Raw genomic sequence first — 15,457 nt, 5'->3', positions numbered from 1 at the left:
GATTCTCCAGGCAAGAATACTGGAGTGGGTTCCATTTCCTCCTCCCAACCCAAGGATAGAACCCGCCTCTCTTATGTCTCCTGCATTGGCAGGCAGATTCTTTACTGTTAGCGCCTCCTGGGAAGCCCTGAAAGACTAAATGAGGTACAGCTAAATGCTATAAAGGCTTTGAAAATAGTATTGATTTTAATCTATTGATATGGACAATGGCAAAGATGGCTATATATGTATACATATATATGTATATATGCATAATTCTGATTATAAAAGAGTACTGGTGTATTAATTATGTGTATATACATAAATGGAGGAGGGCATGGCAACCCACTCCAGTATTCTTGCCTGGAGAATATCATGGACAGAGGAACGGGGCAGGCTACAGTCCATAAGGTCACAACTGAACCAACTGAGCAATCACACACACACACACATAAACAGAGACGTTCTGGGAAGATATATAACAAACTGTTAACAGTATTTATTTCTCTGTGGAATGATTATGATTACTCTCCAAAGATTAATCTGTATCTTCTAGATTTTTTTTTTTACTTCTTTTGCTTTTTCTTGCTTTTTTAAAACTGAAGTATAGTTGACTTACAATATCACATTAGTTTAGATGTACGACATAGTGATTCAATATTTTTATAGATTATACTCCACATAAAGTTATTATAAAACATTGGCTCTATTCTTTGTTCTGTGCCTTACGTCTGGTGCCTTATTTGTTTTTTACCTGGTAGTTTATACAGCTTAGTTCCCTTCCCTCCACACCTCTCACTGCTGGTAACCACCAGTTTGTTCTCTATGAGTTGTTATTCCTTCATTTGTTCTAATTTTTAGAGTCCACATACAAGTGAAAACATACAGTATTATTTGCTTCCTCTTTCTAATTTATTTCACTAAGCATAACACACTCAGGATCATCCATGTTTCTGTAAATGGCAAACTTTCTTTCCTTTTCACGGCTGATATTCCATTATATATACTGTGGTGGAGCTGGTGGTTTCGTTGCTAAGTCGTGTCTGACTCTTGTGAACCTCATGGACTGTAGCCCACCAGGCTCCTCTGTCCATGGGATTTCCCAGGCTAGAATACTGGAGAGGGTTGCCGTTCCCCTCACCAGGGACTCTCCCTGACCCAGGGATCAAAACCCATGTCTCCTGCACTGGCAGGCAGATTCTTTACCCTGCGCCACCTGGGAAGCCCTACACATACTGCACACATATTCCGTTATATATATATGTGTGTGTATCCATATATGTCATATCTTCTTTGTCTATTCATTGTTGATGAAAACTTAACTATTGGAAATAAAGCTGCAGGGTGTGTATATCATTTTGAATTTACACTTTTGTTTTCTTCAGATCCATACCCAGGAATGGAATTGCTGGGTCATATAATAGTTCTATTTTTAGTTTATTGAGGAACTTCTATACTGTTTTCCATAGTGGCTATGATGATTTATAGTCCCACCAACAGTGTACTAGGGTTCATTTTTCTCCACATTCTCACCAACACTTTTTATTTGTTTTATTTTTTATATTAGCCATTCTGACATGTGAGGTGGTAGCTTTGGTGATTTTGATTTGCATTCTGTGATGATTAGTGATGTTGAAAATATTTTCATGTACCTGTTAGCCATCTGTACATCTTCTTTGGAAAAATGCCTATTCAGGCCCTCTGCCCATTTTTTATCAGGTTTTTTTTTTTTTTTATATTGAACTGTACAAGCTTGTTATATATTTTAGATATTAACCCCTTATCAGACACATCATTTGAGAACATCTCCCATTCAGTATGTTGTTTTTTATTTTGCCAATGTTTTTCTTTGCTGTGAAACAGCTTTTAAGTTTAATTAAGTCCAATTTGTTTAATTTTGCTTTTTTTTCCCTTGCCTGAGGAGACAAATCCAAAAAGATATTGCTAAGACTGATGTCAGACTACAACCTATGTTTTCTTCTAAAGGTTTTATGGTTTCCAGTCTTACATTTGCGTCTTTAGTGCATTTTGAATTTATTTTTGTAGATAGTATGAGAAAATATTCTAACTTCATTCTTTCCCATGTAGTTGTCCAGTGTTCCCAATACCGCTTATTGAAGAGACTGTTTTCCCCTTTGCACAGCCTTGCCTCATTGTTGTGGATTAATTGACCATAGGTACATGGGTTTATTTCTAGGCTTTCTCTTCTGTTCCAAGGATCCTTGTCTCTGTTTTTGCGCCAGCACTATGCTGTTTTGAATGTTAATGTTAGTACACTTGATGTCCCAGAGGGACTCATTTTCTAAAATTTGTTTTCCTTTTCGCCGTTATGATTGGGCGATTTCCACTAGTCTATCCTCCAGATGAGGATTCCCAGGTGGCCCTAGTGGTGAAGAACTCGCCCGCCAACACAGGAGACATCAGAGATGTGGGTTTGATCCCTAGGTCAGGAAGATCCCCTGGAGGAGGACATGGCAACCCATTCCAGTGTTCTTGCCTGGAGAATCCCATGGACAGGGGAGCCTGGTGGGCAACAGTCCAAAGGGTCGCAAAGAGTCAGGCACAACTAAAGCAACTTAGCACGCAGGCATCCTCCAGGTACTTAGGCATTCTTTTGTATCACCTAATCTGCTTTTAATCCCTTCTAGTATGTTTTCTTTTCAGTTATTATATTCAGCCTCTGACTGGTTCTTGTTTATATTTTCTAGTACTTTGCTGAATTCCTCACTGTGTCCATCTACAATTTTCCTAAGTTCAGTTAGTATTCCTATTACTATTGCTTCTAAGTCTTTATCAGTATTTGTCTCTCTTCCGTTAGGGATTTTTTCAAGGACTTTATCTTGGTCTTTGTTTGAAACATACGCCTCTGTTTCCTCATTTTGCTTACCTTTCCTTGTCTCTATGAAATCAGGTGAAACAGGTACCGATCCTGGACCTGAAGGCACGACCTTTTGTGGGAGGTGTCCCCAGGTGATGTGCGGGTCCCCAGTGGCTTTAGCGGGAGAGCTGGATCTGCGGTGAGCGGGCGGCCGTGTCTCCCCGCAGGCTGCACCAGCGGTCACCACCTGGGTGGGAGGGGGTGGAGTCGGGGGGCCGCAGCCAGAGCCAGGCGTCAGGAGGAGCTCCTCCAGTCCCTGCCCGGGGGCCCTATTATGGACAGGGCCAAGGCCGAGGGGCGGGAGCGGCAGCCGGAAGCACATCTCCACCTTGGTTGGGAGCCTGGTCGGGGCCGAGGGCTTCGGGCGGCACTTCTGAGGCGGTGGCTCAGACGGTTAAGAATCTGCCTGCAGTGGGAGAAGCATGGGTTCGATCCCTGGGTTAGGAAGATCCCCTGGAGAAGGGAACGGCTACCCACTCCAGTATTCTTCCCTGGAGAATTCCATGGACAGAGGAGCCTGGCGGGCTACAGCCCGTGGAGTCACAAAGAGTCGGACGTGACTGAGTGACCAACAGTTCTGAGCTGGTTCCGCTTTGTCCCGTGTTTGGGCATGGTGAGAGGCTGGGCTGAGGTCGGAGGGTTTGGCGCCAACGTGCTGGGAGCCACGCCGCGGAGCTGGTTTTGCTCTCCGGTGTGAGCGCAGGCCAGCAGTGGCGGTCTCCAGCCCGGGCAGGGGCCGGGCCGGGCTGAGCTGGCTCATCTCCCTCCAAGTGCAGGCGCTCACCGGCTGCGGTGGCCTCGGCCTCAGCGGGGAGCTGCCGAGGAGCGGGAAATGCTGGAGCAGGAGCCTCGGGCGGGGTGAGCGGCAGGCCTGGGGGCCTTCGGCAGGCCCTCAGAGGGCCGGGCAGGCTTCAGCTTGCTGCCGCCACACTGGGCCGTTGCTCCCGGACTTGGGAGCAAGTCTGCGCACATGATCTCTGAGTGGCGTCCCGGTTTCTCACAGCCCTCAGGCAGCCCCACTGGTTTCCAAACCGGCTCATCCTCCCAGTGTTGAGCCCCAGGGTTGGGGTGCCTAACACGGGGCTCCAACCCCTCACGCCCCAGGGGGGATCCCCAAGCCCGTGATACCCCGTCCCGGTCTGCATCACCAGGTAGGGGTGTGAGTCCCAACTAGACCACGCCTCCTTCCCTCCCAGCAGACTCTGAGGCTCCTTCAGAGCCTTGGCCGCAGAAGCGTCATTCTGCCGGTTTTCCTGTCACTTTCCGTAATAGTTGCTCTACACGTAGCTGTAGTTTTCATGAGTTCATCAAGGAAAGGTGAGTCCACGGTCTTCCTACTCCTCCATCTTGATCCTATCCATTGTAGGTTCTAGATTTTATTCAACAGCCATAGAAGATTGGTGTAATATGCATTTAGAGAAGAGAGAGAGAGAATGCGGCCACAGGTCCTGCGAGGAACAGGTAAGCCCGTGAAGACTTATGGCAATGCCTCCAATCTTGGCTGCATATTAGCATCACCTAGGAATCTTTGAAACATCTCATGGCCTGACTGTCCACAAGACCAGTTAAATATAAATCTCTGGGGCTAGAACCTAGGCTTCAGTAATGTTTAAATATCCCCACGTGTGTTTAATGTATAGCCAAAACATAGAACCACTGCCTCAGGAGAACTCCTGTATTTTTTTGTTCTCAGTAGGTCCTGGGAGTCCTGGCTTATGAGGGGCTTCCTGGTCCTCACAACTGGTCTGCAGGAAAGACATCAGTGTTCATTGGCTCCCAGTATGAACACAGCTGTATTCAGATTTTAAAATACTTTTGAAATGGATCAGGACTAGAAATGAGTTTGGCCCCTGGATGAATACAGGGAGAAATAGTTGAAAGAAGACACGAGTTAGAATATCTGGGTTCTTGGTGAGGTCTGTCATCCAACAGCTGTGTGATCTTAGGTTACTCTTCTCTGAGCCTCAGGTTCCGCGTGGCTCTGCCCCTCTGTGATGCTCTTGGGATTAAATGAACTAAAATGGAAAGAGCTTTGTGAAATGTAAGGTACTATATAAATATCACCATTTTTTGTGACTAATAATATGAAGAATGTGCTCAGAGAAAGATGATATCTGAGGAAGACTTAAGAAAAGGTTGAGCTACCTTCTCATAGGAGACCCAGGCCTCTGGATGGACAGGGAGAACTAAATATTCAACACGGGGCAAATTCATGGACTGAAAGGAAAAGCAAGTTGACATGCTAAACATGAAACACTTCTTTCTCAGAAATCCAGAGAAGAGACTCTGAGGAAGATCTTCCATTTGCTTTTCTGACGGCTTCCAGGAATTTATCCTGAAGTGGTGATGTCCCAGAATAAATAGGTTTTCTTCTCATAATTATGCCAAAGGTTCTGAGAACGGGCTGAGTACAAGGCTGAATTCATTACTGAGATTGCTTGCAGTTTAACTTAGGTCCCAAGGAGGTGGTCTCTATGTTATCAAAAAAAGAATCCTTGCAGACAGCTTTTTGGGCTTCTCTGGTAGCTCAGCTGGTAAAGAATCCTCTTGCACTGCAGGAGACCTTGGTTCGATTCTGGGCCGGGAAGATCCCTGGAGAAGGGACGGGCTGCCCACTGCCGTGTTCTCAGACTCCCCTGGTGGGTCAGATGGTAAGGAATCCGCCCACAGTGCGGGAGACCTGGGCTCAGTCCCTGCGTTGGCAAGATCCCCTGGAGGAGGGCATGGCAACCCACTCCAGTATTCTTGCCTGGAGAATCCCCATGGACAGAGGAGCTTGGTGGGCTATAGTCCATGGGGTCGCAGAGAGTCAGACATGACTTAGCGACTAAGCACACACATATAGCTTTTTAAATCGCAGTGGTCTTCCAGAATCCTTGCATCTGGACAACAGCTTACTTATGTCTCTAGATTGACTTTATTTTCCTCTGAAATTAATTTATTCTTTGAAAATAATAGGCCCTGGAAGGAATTTTACTGCAGTACTGTCTGTGGGAGGAGCTCAGCATTAGATAGGGCCATCTGAGGTATCATTTGATGGAGAGAGGTCATGGATGGAGAGAGCTGAGAGCCCTTTAAGCATAGAGATGATGACTTTTTAATCTCTTTGTATGCCCTGCATATGCAGGACCCAGAAAAAGTACACAGTGACTCAATTCCCTGGAAGCATCTCTTATAAGCACAGTTCCTATTCATGGTAGGAAATTAATAAATATTTGTGGAAAGAATAAAATTGTCATCAGGTCTGACACCCTGACAATGTCCACTATTGTGCAAATGTGCTTCTCCTCTGTCCCTCTCAGCCCATCATCAGCTGCAACTTCTCCCATAACACGGAGATCTATTGCCCATATTCTCAGGGTTAATACAGATCTACATCAAAGATTAACCATAGACTTTTGTGGTATGTTATAGATGCACTATTGAGCTGGATCTTTGGAACTTTAGGAAGAATGAATGCTGTCATAATCCAGGCAAAAGACACAGGAAACCTGAGTAGCAGGTTTCTAGCTCGGTTTCTGAGTTGATGATGGTGCTATTCACTGATATATGAAGGAGATATAATTTTGAGGGGAAATAAAGCATATTGGGGCTTCCCAGATGGCGCTAGTGGTGAAGAACCCACCTGCCAAAGCAGGAAACATGAGACGACACAGGTTCGACCCCTGGGTCAGGAAGATCCTCTGGAGAAGGAATGGCTACCCACCCCACTGTTCTTTCCTGGACAATTCCATGAATAGAGGAGGCTGGTGGGCTGCAGTCCGCACGGTCACAAAGAGTCAGACACAAATGAACCAACTTAGCACACACACGCAAGACATACCTAGTTATGGACGTGGTGAGAAACAGTGAGAGACTTTATTTTCTGGGCTCCAAAATCACTGCAGAGGTGACTGCAGCCATGAAATTAAAAGATGCTTGCTCCTTTGAAGGAAGGTTATGACCGACCTAGAGAGCATATTAAGAAGCAGAGACATTACTTTACCAACAAAGGTCCATCTAGTCAAGGCTATGGTTTTTCCAGTGGTCATGTATGGATGTGAGAGCTGGACTATAAAGAAAGCTGAGCACCGAAGAATTGATGCTTTTGAACTGTGGTGTTGGAGGGGACTCTTGAGAGTCCCTTGGACTGCAAGGAGATCCAACCAGTCCATCCTAAAGGAGATCAGTCCTGAATATTCATTGGAAGGAGTGATGCTGAAGCTGAAACTCCAACACTTTGGCCACCTGATGTGAAGAATCAAGTCACTGGAAAAGACCCTGATGCTGGGAATGATTGAAGGCCGGAGGAGAAGGGGACGACAGAGGATGAGATGATTGGATGGCATCACCGACTCAATGAACAGGAGTTTGAGTAAGCCCCAGGAGTTGGTGGTGGACAGGGAGGCCTGGCCTGCTGCAGTTCATGGGGTCGCAAAGAGTAGGACACAACTGACCGGCTGAACAGAACTTAACTGAACTGAACGCTGAGTTGTAGCTGCCTTTCTATCATCCAGGTGGCGGTGTTGAGTAGATCATTGGATATGCAGGTATGAACCTCAGGAGACATCTGAATATATTCTTGAGCACTATCAGCATACAATAGTAATAGAAATCCAGGAGAGGGAAATGAGTTTAGGGAGAAGAACAATGGGAGAAGTTTTAAGGGGAAGAATGTGACAGGCCTGTGGCAGAGGATTGAGAAGAAAGATAAAAATGGACATGGCTTTAAAGAGGAGAGGATCATGTGGAAAGGGACTTGAGGTCAAGGGAGAGATTTTTAAAGATCAGAAAAACATGTTTAAATGCTAATGGAAAGGACAAGATGGGCCTGCCAGGCACCTCTGTATCTGTTCATCATCACATCTGATCAAAATAACCTCAGAAAGGGTTGACTTAAGCCTTTCAAATCTAGCACAAATTCCTCTCTTGGCCAACTCTAACTCATACAAAGAAAAAGGAATTCTAGGAAATGAAGTTCTCAGTTTATCCAAATTGACATATCACAATCCAGTATAGTACATCTCTTGTCAACTTCATGTCTATGCACATTTCTTAAACTATATGTAATTTTCAAATAAAATCATCAAGACCAAGCTTCTGTAAAACATTATTATTCTTCACACAACTGAAAACATGCTAACCATCTCCTAACGAAAAGATACAGGAAGTTGACTTCATCTAGCCTGAAGAGCAAAATTTTGCTATTCATTGGGCACTAAACTGAATCTTCAAAAGGCTATTACATAATTCAATCAGGTGAGCAGTTTCCAGGTGATGGGAAAATGAGTTGTTCTCTGTAAAATGAGTTCCTTGGTCAGAAATAAGGTTCTGTGGGATATTATGATGGTGCAGAGGGCGTTCTGCAAGTCCATATAGAGATGGGTGTTTTTGGAAGAATCATTGAGGAGGGGGAAGCAAATCCATACCCAAAATAAGGATCTATTCTAGTAAGAACAATGCACTTCCCTGTCTATGGTGGAAATGGCTCAGTATAATCAGTCTGATGCCAGGTGACCTGAGAAATAGTACCATATCTTTGATTGGTGTTGGTCTTTGGTATTGGCAATCAGAGACCCAGTAGTGGAGGTAACCATACCAGCAGCATGGGCAACCTTTGTCCCTGCAGTCAATGGCCCCTTTATGTATGAGTGCCTCGGGCAAGGATAGGAGTGACTGGGGAAAGAGATGGACTGACATCCACAGAACAGATCTTGCTGTTGGGTGAGCATTCATCTGGGACACAAATGTTATATTCTGCGCTCTTTCAAAGAGGTCTATCCTCATACTTCTCCAGAACTTACTGCCTCCAATTCTCCAGTCATCTTCCTTCCAAGTCCAAACTCTTAGGGATTTGCTCATGAGTTGATGTAGAGAAATACCTTTGTTCATCCCTTCTTCCAGGCAAACTAACTAACCAGGTGTACTGCTTGGAGCTTTGCCCACTGAGAAGATTTCTCAACACTGTCCTCATGGTCTTACCTGAGTGGAGCTAGAGTGCTGCAGGCCTCCCACTGCAACTTCTGCCAGTCCTTTTGGGTGATGATTTGCAGTGAGAGGCTCAAGAGCTGTGTGGGCTTAGAGACTATCCCTGGAGGGAGGGGGACAATTTTTGAAGAGAAAAGAAAGCTGCTGTCCACAGTGGAACATTGGGGAAAGAGCAGAGATATTTAACAGATTTTATCAAGGTTTAAAATACACTTTTGCAATATATATAGAACCTGCTCCCCTAGTCCCATGGGATTTTCAGTAAAATACCTATTTCTCATCCATGCTGGAAGAGGTGGACCCACAGTGGGGATACATCAAAATGCTGAGTGCCATCTCAATAGTAGGCCTGGAGCTCGAGCGGCAGGTGCTCCCGGGAAGCCTGCCATACTCCTGTCATACTGGCAAAAACCAATGCAAAGCACTGTTATTAAGTTGCTCTGAGTAGTTTCTACCCTGCAAGAATGTACTTAAGGCAGACTGCCCTTCGTTTCAGGAGGCTAAAGTCCTGGACTGGCCCTTTAGTTACCCAAATATAAAACAAGTTTCCCCCTGTTCTTGAGAAGAGCTGTGATGTAACGGGAATACAGATATTTTAGCCTGAAAACTGACTGTGGTCTGATATACATTGTCCTGGCTAGGTTTTAGCAGCCAAAATTGTGCATCTACATATTTTGTTGCGTATTCTGGGAGAAATGCTTATTCTCTCTGTAGAAAGTTAAACTGGATGTTCTTCACCTGGAAGTGGTAGAGATGCGTGTGCCCTTATGTGAAGAAATAGGAAGCTGTGAGGAAGAGAAGAGAAGAGGGACGTGTAAGTAAGATCTTCTCTCGCCCTGGAAGAGTCTTTAAAAGCTGGGCTTGCTCTGATGCCTGCCAGCTATTTAGTGTCCTGTACTTGGGGCGTGTGGTTAAGAGCATGGGCTCTGGGCTGAGGTCGCCTTCATCTGAATCCCTCTTTACAGCCTGTCTTGCCTTGAGCAAATTACCTAACTTCTCTGTTACTCACTTTCCTTATTTTAAAATTGGAGGGACGATCGTTACTCTATAAAGTTGTTGAGAGGATTGAAATGAGTATGTGGTGCGTTTAGCATAATGTTTGGCAAATAGTAATATCTCAACACATTTTAGAATAAGAAAGGAAATACTGATATTAGACTATCAACGCGATAAATCTTTTTGTAGGAACCAGTAGGTGAGGCCACACTCCTTCAGGGAGGTTGGGCTTCCTCATTGCTCAGTGGCTGGGTTCTAAAAGTGAGCTTCATTAGGCAGCCAGGCAGAAACTTCCTTCCTTATTATAATTTAACCTGGGAAGTCACGTAGTGTCGCTTCTTTCAACCACAATTCACCTGTTTCTAGGGCAGGGGACAGAGATTCCACTTCTCTATGGGAGGATGGTCAAAGTCACATTTAAGTAAGAGCATGTAGAGTGGGAGTTATTCTTTTGGTCGTGTGCTGAAAACATAATCTGCCACAGGTGGTGGCCCTGCCAAGCTGCCCTCTTGCCTGGGTTTGGGGAATTCTTTTAACATCCCTCCACACCTGGACTCAAAAGCTGAACGAGCAACGTTCTATTTGGGAGTCCAATAGGGTAGTATTCCTTTAAAAGGTAGAATTGGAAAAGTTGATGGTACAAAATGTTATCAGCTGGAAGGAAAAAAATCTCTTGCAACACAGTGAGTGGAAGAATAGGGACAAACAATTGTGGAAAAGTAGGCTCAATAGAGGGCTTCCCAGGGGGCACTAGTGATGAAGAACCTGCCCGCAAATGCAGGAGGGATAAGAGATGCCGGTTCCATCCCTGGGCCGGGCAGATCCCCTGGAGGAGGGCAAGGCTGTCCACTCCAGTATTCTTGCCTGGAGAACCCCATGGACAGAGGAACCTGGTGGGCTACAGTCCATGGGGTCACAGACAGCTGGACATGACTGAAGTGACTTAGCACGCACGCAGGAGCAATAGAGTAATAGCAGCAAATCCTGCCTGGAGAAGCGATGGACAGCAGCAGCAGGATGGAAAATGGGGAGAGACAGCAGATGGATGAAGGTCATAAGAGGAAAGAATAGTTTCTGTGGAACATAAATAAATCTTTGAAAAATTTAGCCAATCTTTTTTTCTTTACTTTTAAAAATATTGTATTAAGGTTCATTCCCATTTAAAAATTTTTAGGCAATACAAGAAGGTTAAGATGAGAACATATATCACCTACAATCTTACAACTTCAAAATAATAATCATCAAATTAGGTGAACACCATGCCATATCTTGCTCTCTCACATTCCACATACATACATACACATACACGTACACAAAGGACAGCTAGCCAAGTAGTTAAAGAGAAAGGCAAAATATAAAGTAAAATTTTATAAATTCAGGATCAAATTATACATGTTTTTTAATAAAGACTTACATTTTATATTATCTTAATAATTTATATCCCCCTAAATTAAGCCTTGTTAAAAATGCAGGGTATCAAACAATGAAGCAGAAACATCTGTAGTTTTTTACATTATGGATTTAGATACAGGCTGCTTTCTTCTTAATTTTCTAGAGTGATTTGTTTTATTTATTTATTTTTGGCCACACTGGGTCTTTGTTTGCCGCGCATGGGCTTTCTCTCATTGCAGTGAGCAGGGGCTACTCTTCACTGCAATACCTAGGCTCCTTGTGGTGGCTTCTCTTGTCGCGGTGCACAGGTCTGGTGTGTGGGCTTCAGCATTTGCAGTTCGCAAGCTCAGTAGTTGCGACACACAGGCTTCGTTGCTCCTTGGTACGTGGAATCTTCTTGGACCAGGGATTGAACCCGTGCCCCCTGCATTGGCAGATGGATTCTTATCCATTGTACCTCCAGGGAAATCCTGGACAATTTTTACATTCACTTACCAGCTAGTGAGCTAGATATTTCTTACCAAACACATCGAACTTCTCATGAAACTTTTCTGGAATAAAAGGATGAAAAAAGAACAAAATCTGAGACTCTTCAAAATTTAGCTGACCTTGACTTACAAAGAGTAAGTTAAGTGCCCCCCTCCCATTTTAATTAAGGGGGGCATTAACTGAAATGATTTGTTGTTAATGTGATAATACCAAGTATTCTGTCATATTCAGGAGTGACAGCTCAAATGGGGAACATACTTTTCTTTTTTTTTTTCATTTATTTTTATTAGTTGGAGGCTATTTACTTCACAACATTTCAGTGGGTTTTGTCATACATTGACATGAATCAGCCATGGAGTTACATGTATTCCCCATCCCGATCCCCCCTCCCACCTCCCTCTCCACCCGATTCCTCTGGGTCTTCCCAGTGCACCAGGCCCGAGCACTTGTCTCATCATCCCACCTGGGCTGGTGATTCTGTTTCACTATAGATAATATACCATGCTGTTGCTCTTGAAACATCCACCCTCAAACCTTCTCCCGCACAGAGTCAAAAGTCTGTTCTGTACATCTGTGTCTCTTCTCTGTTTTGGCGATATGGGTTATCAATTACCATCTTTCTGAAATTCCAGTATATATTGTTAGTATGCTGGTAATGTTGTTTATCTTTTTCTGGCTTACTTCACTCTGTAATAATGTGTTAGTATGCTGTAATATTTTTATCTTCTGGCTACTTCCTCTGTATAATGGGCTCCAGTTTCATCCATCTCATTAGAATGATTCAAATGAATTCTTTTTAATGGCTGAGTAATATTCCATGGTGTATATGTACCATAGCTTCCTTATCCATTCATCTGCTGATGGGCATCTAGGTTGCTTCCATGTCCTGGCTATTATAAACAGTGCTGCGATGAACATTGGGGTGCATGTGTCTCTTTCAGATCTGGTTTCCTCGGTGTGTATGCCCAGAAGTGGGATTGCTGGGTCATATGGCGTTCTATTTCAGTTTTTTTAAGAAATCTCCACACTGTTCTCCATAGTGGCTGTACTAGTTTGCATTCCCACCAACAGTGTAAGAGGGTTCCCTTTTCTCCACACCCTCTCCAGCATTTATTGCTTGTAGACTTTTGGATAGCAGCCATCCTGACTGGCGTGTAATGGTACCTCATTGTGGTTTTGATTTGCATTTCTCTAATAATGAGTGATGTTGAGCATCTTTTCATGTGTTTGTTAGCCATCTGTATGTCTTCTTTGGAGAAATGTCTGTTTAGTTCTTTGGCCCATTTTTTGATTGGGTCATTTATTTTTCTGGAATTGAGCTGCAGGAGTTGCTTGTATATTTTTGAGATTAATCCTTTGTCTGTTGCTTCATTTGCTATTATTTTCTCCCAATCTGAGGGCTGTCTTTTCACCTTACTTATAGTTTCCTTTGTAGTGCAAAAGCTTTTAAGTTTCATTAGGTCCCATTTGTTTATTTTTGCTTTTGTTTCCAATATTCTGGGAGGTGGGTCATAGAGGATCCTGCTGTGATTCATGTCAGAGAGTGTTTTGCCTATGTTCTCCTCTAGGAGTTTTATAGTTTCTGGTCTTACATTTAGATCTTTAATCCATTTTGAGTTTATTTTTGTGTATGGTGTTAGAAAGTGTTCTAGTTTCATTCTTTTACAAGTGGTTGACCAGTTTTCCCCAGCACCACTTGTTAAAGAGGTTGTCTTTTTTCCATTGTATATCCTTGCCTCCTTTGTCGAACATAAGGTGTCCATAGGTTCGTGGGTTTATCTCTGGGCTTTCTATTCTGTTCCATTGATCTATATTTCTGTCTTTGTGCCAGTACCATACTGTCTTGATGACTGTGGCTTTGTAGTAGAGTCTGAAGTCAGGCAGGTTGATTCCTCCAGTTCCATTCTTCTTTCTCAAGATTACTTTGGCTATTCGAGGTTTTTTGTATTTCCATACAAATTGTGAAATTATTTGGTCTAGTTCTGTGAAAAATACCGTTAGTAGCTTGATAGGGATTGCATTGAATCTATAGATTGCTTTGGGTAGATAGCCATTTTGACAATATTGATTCTTCCAATCCATGAACACGGTATGTTTCTCCATCTGTTTGTGTCCTCTTTGATTTCTTTCATCAGTGTTTTATAGTTTTCTATGTATAGGTCTTTTGTTTCTTTAGGTAGATATACTCCTAAGTATTTTATTCTTTTTGTTGCAATGGTGAATGGTATTGTTTCCTTAATTTCTCCTTCTGTTTTCTCATTGTTAGTGTATAGGAATGCAAGGGATTTCTGTGTGTTAATTTTATATCCTGCAACTTTACTATATTCATTGATTAGCTCTAATAATTTTCTGGTAGAGTCTTTAGGGTTTTCTATGTAGAGGATCATGTCATCTGCAAACAGCGAGATTTTTACTTCCTCTTTTCCTATCTGGATTCCTTTTACTTTTTTTTCTGCTCCGATTGCTGTGGCCAAAACTTCCAAAACTATGTTGAATAGTAGTGGTGAGAGTGGGCACCCTTGTCTTGTTCCTGATTTCAGGGGAAGTGCTTTCAATTTTTCACCGTTGAGGGTAATGCTTGCTGTGAGTTTGTCATATATAGCTTTTATTATGTTGAGGTATGTTCCTTCTATTCCTGCTTTCTGGAGAGTTTTAATCATAAATGAGTGTTGAATTTTGTCAAAGGCTTTCTCTGCATCTATTGAGATAATCCTATGGTTTTTCTCTTTCAATTTGTTAATGTGGTGTATTACATTGATTGATTTGCAGATATTAAAGAATCCTTGCATTCCTGGGATAAAGCCCACTTGGTCGTGGTGTACGATTTTTTTAATATGTTGTTGGATTCTGTTTGCTAGAATTTTGTTAAGGATTTTTGCATCTGTGTTCATCAGTGATATTGGCCTGTAGTTTTCTTTTTTTGTGGCATCTTTGTCTGGTTTTGGAGTTAGAGTGATGGTGGCCTCATAGAATGAGTTTGGAAGTTTACCTTCTTCTGCAATTTTCTGGAAGAGTTTGAGTAAGATAGGTGTTAGCTCTTCTCTAAATTTTTGGTAGAATTCAGCTGTGAAGCCATCTGGTCCTGGGCTTTTGTTTGCTGGAAGATTTCTGATTCCAGTTTTGATTTCCTTGCTTGTGATGGCTCTATTAAGATCTTCTATTTCTTCCTGGTTCAGTTTTGGAAGGTTATACTTTTCTCAGAATTTGTCCATTTCTTCCAAGTTGTCCATTTTATTGGCATAGAGCTGCTGGTAGTAGTCTCTTATGATCCTTTGTATTTCAGTGTTGTCTGTTGTGATCTCTCCATTTTCATTTCTAATTTTGTTAATTTGGTTCTTCTCTCTTTGTTTCTTAATGAGTCTTGCTAATGGTTTGTCAATTTTGTTTATTTTTTCAAAAAAACCAGCTTTTAGCTTTGTTGATTTTTGCTATGGTCTCTTTAGTTTCTTTTGCATTTATTTCTGCCCTGATTTTTAAGATTTCTTTCCTTCTGCTAACCCTGGGGTTCTTCATTTCTTCCTTCTCTAATTGCTTTAGGTGTAGAGTTAGGTTATTTATTTGGTTTTTTTCTTGTTTCTTGATGTAAGCCTGTAATGCTATGAACCTTCCTCTTAGCACTGCTTTTACAGTGTCCCATAGGTTTTGGGTTGTTGTGTTTTCATTTTCATTCATTTCTATGCATATTTTGATTTCTTTTTTGATTTCTTCTATGATTTGTTGGTTATTTGTTGGTTATTTGCATGTTATTTAGCCTCC

This window comes from Cervus canadensis, chromosome 14 (genome assembly GCF_019320065.1).
Source record: "Cervus canadensis isolate Bull #8, Minnesota chromosome 14, ASM1932006v1, whole genome shotgun sequence".
Taxonomy (NCBI): Eukaryota; Metazoa; Chordata; class Mammalia; order Artiodactyla; family Cervidae; genus Cervus; species Cervus canadensis.
The sequence above is the reverse complement of the archived record's forward strand: the minus strand, read 5'-3'. Positions refer to the sequence as shown.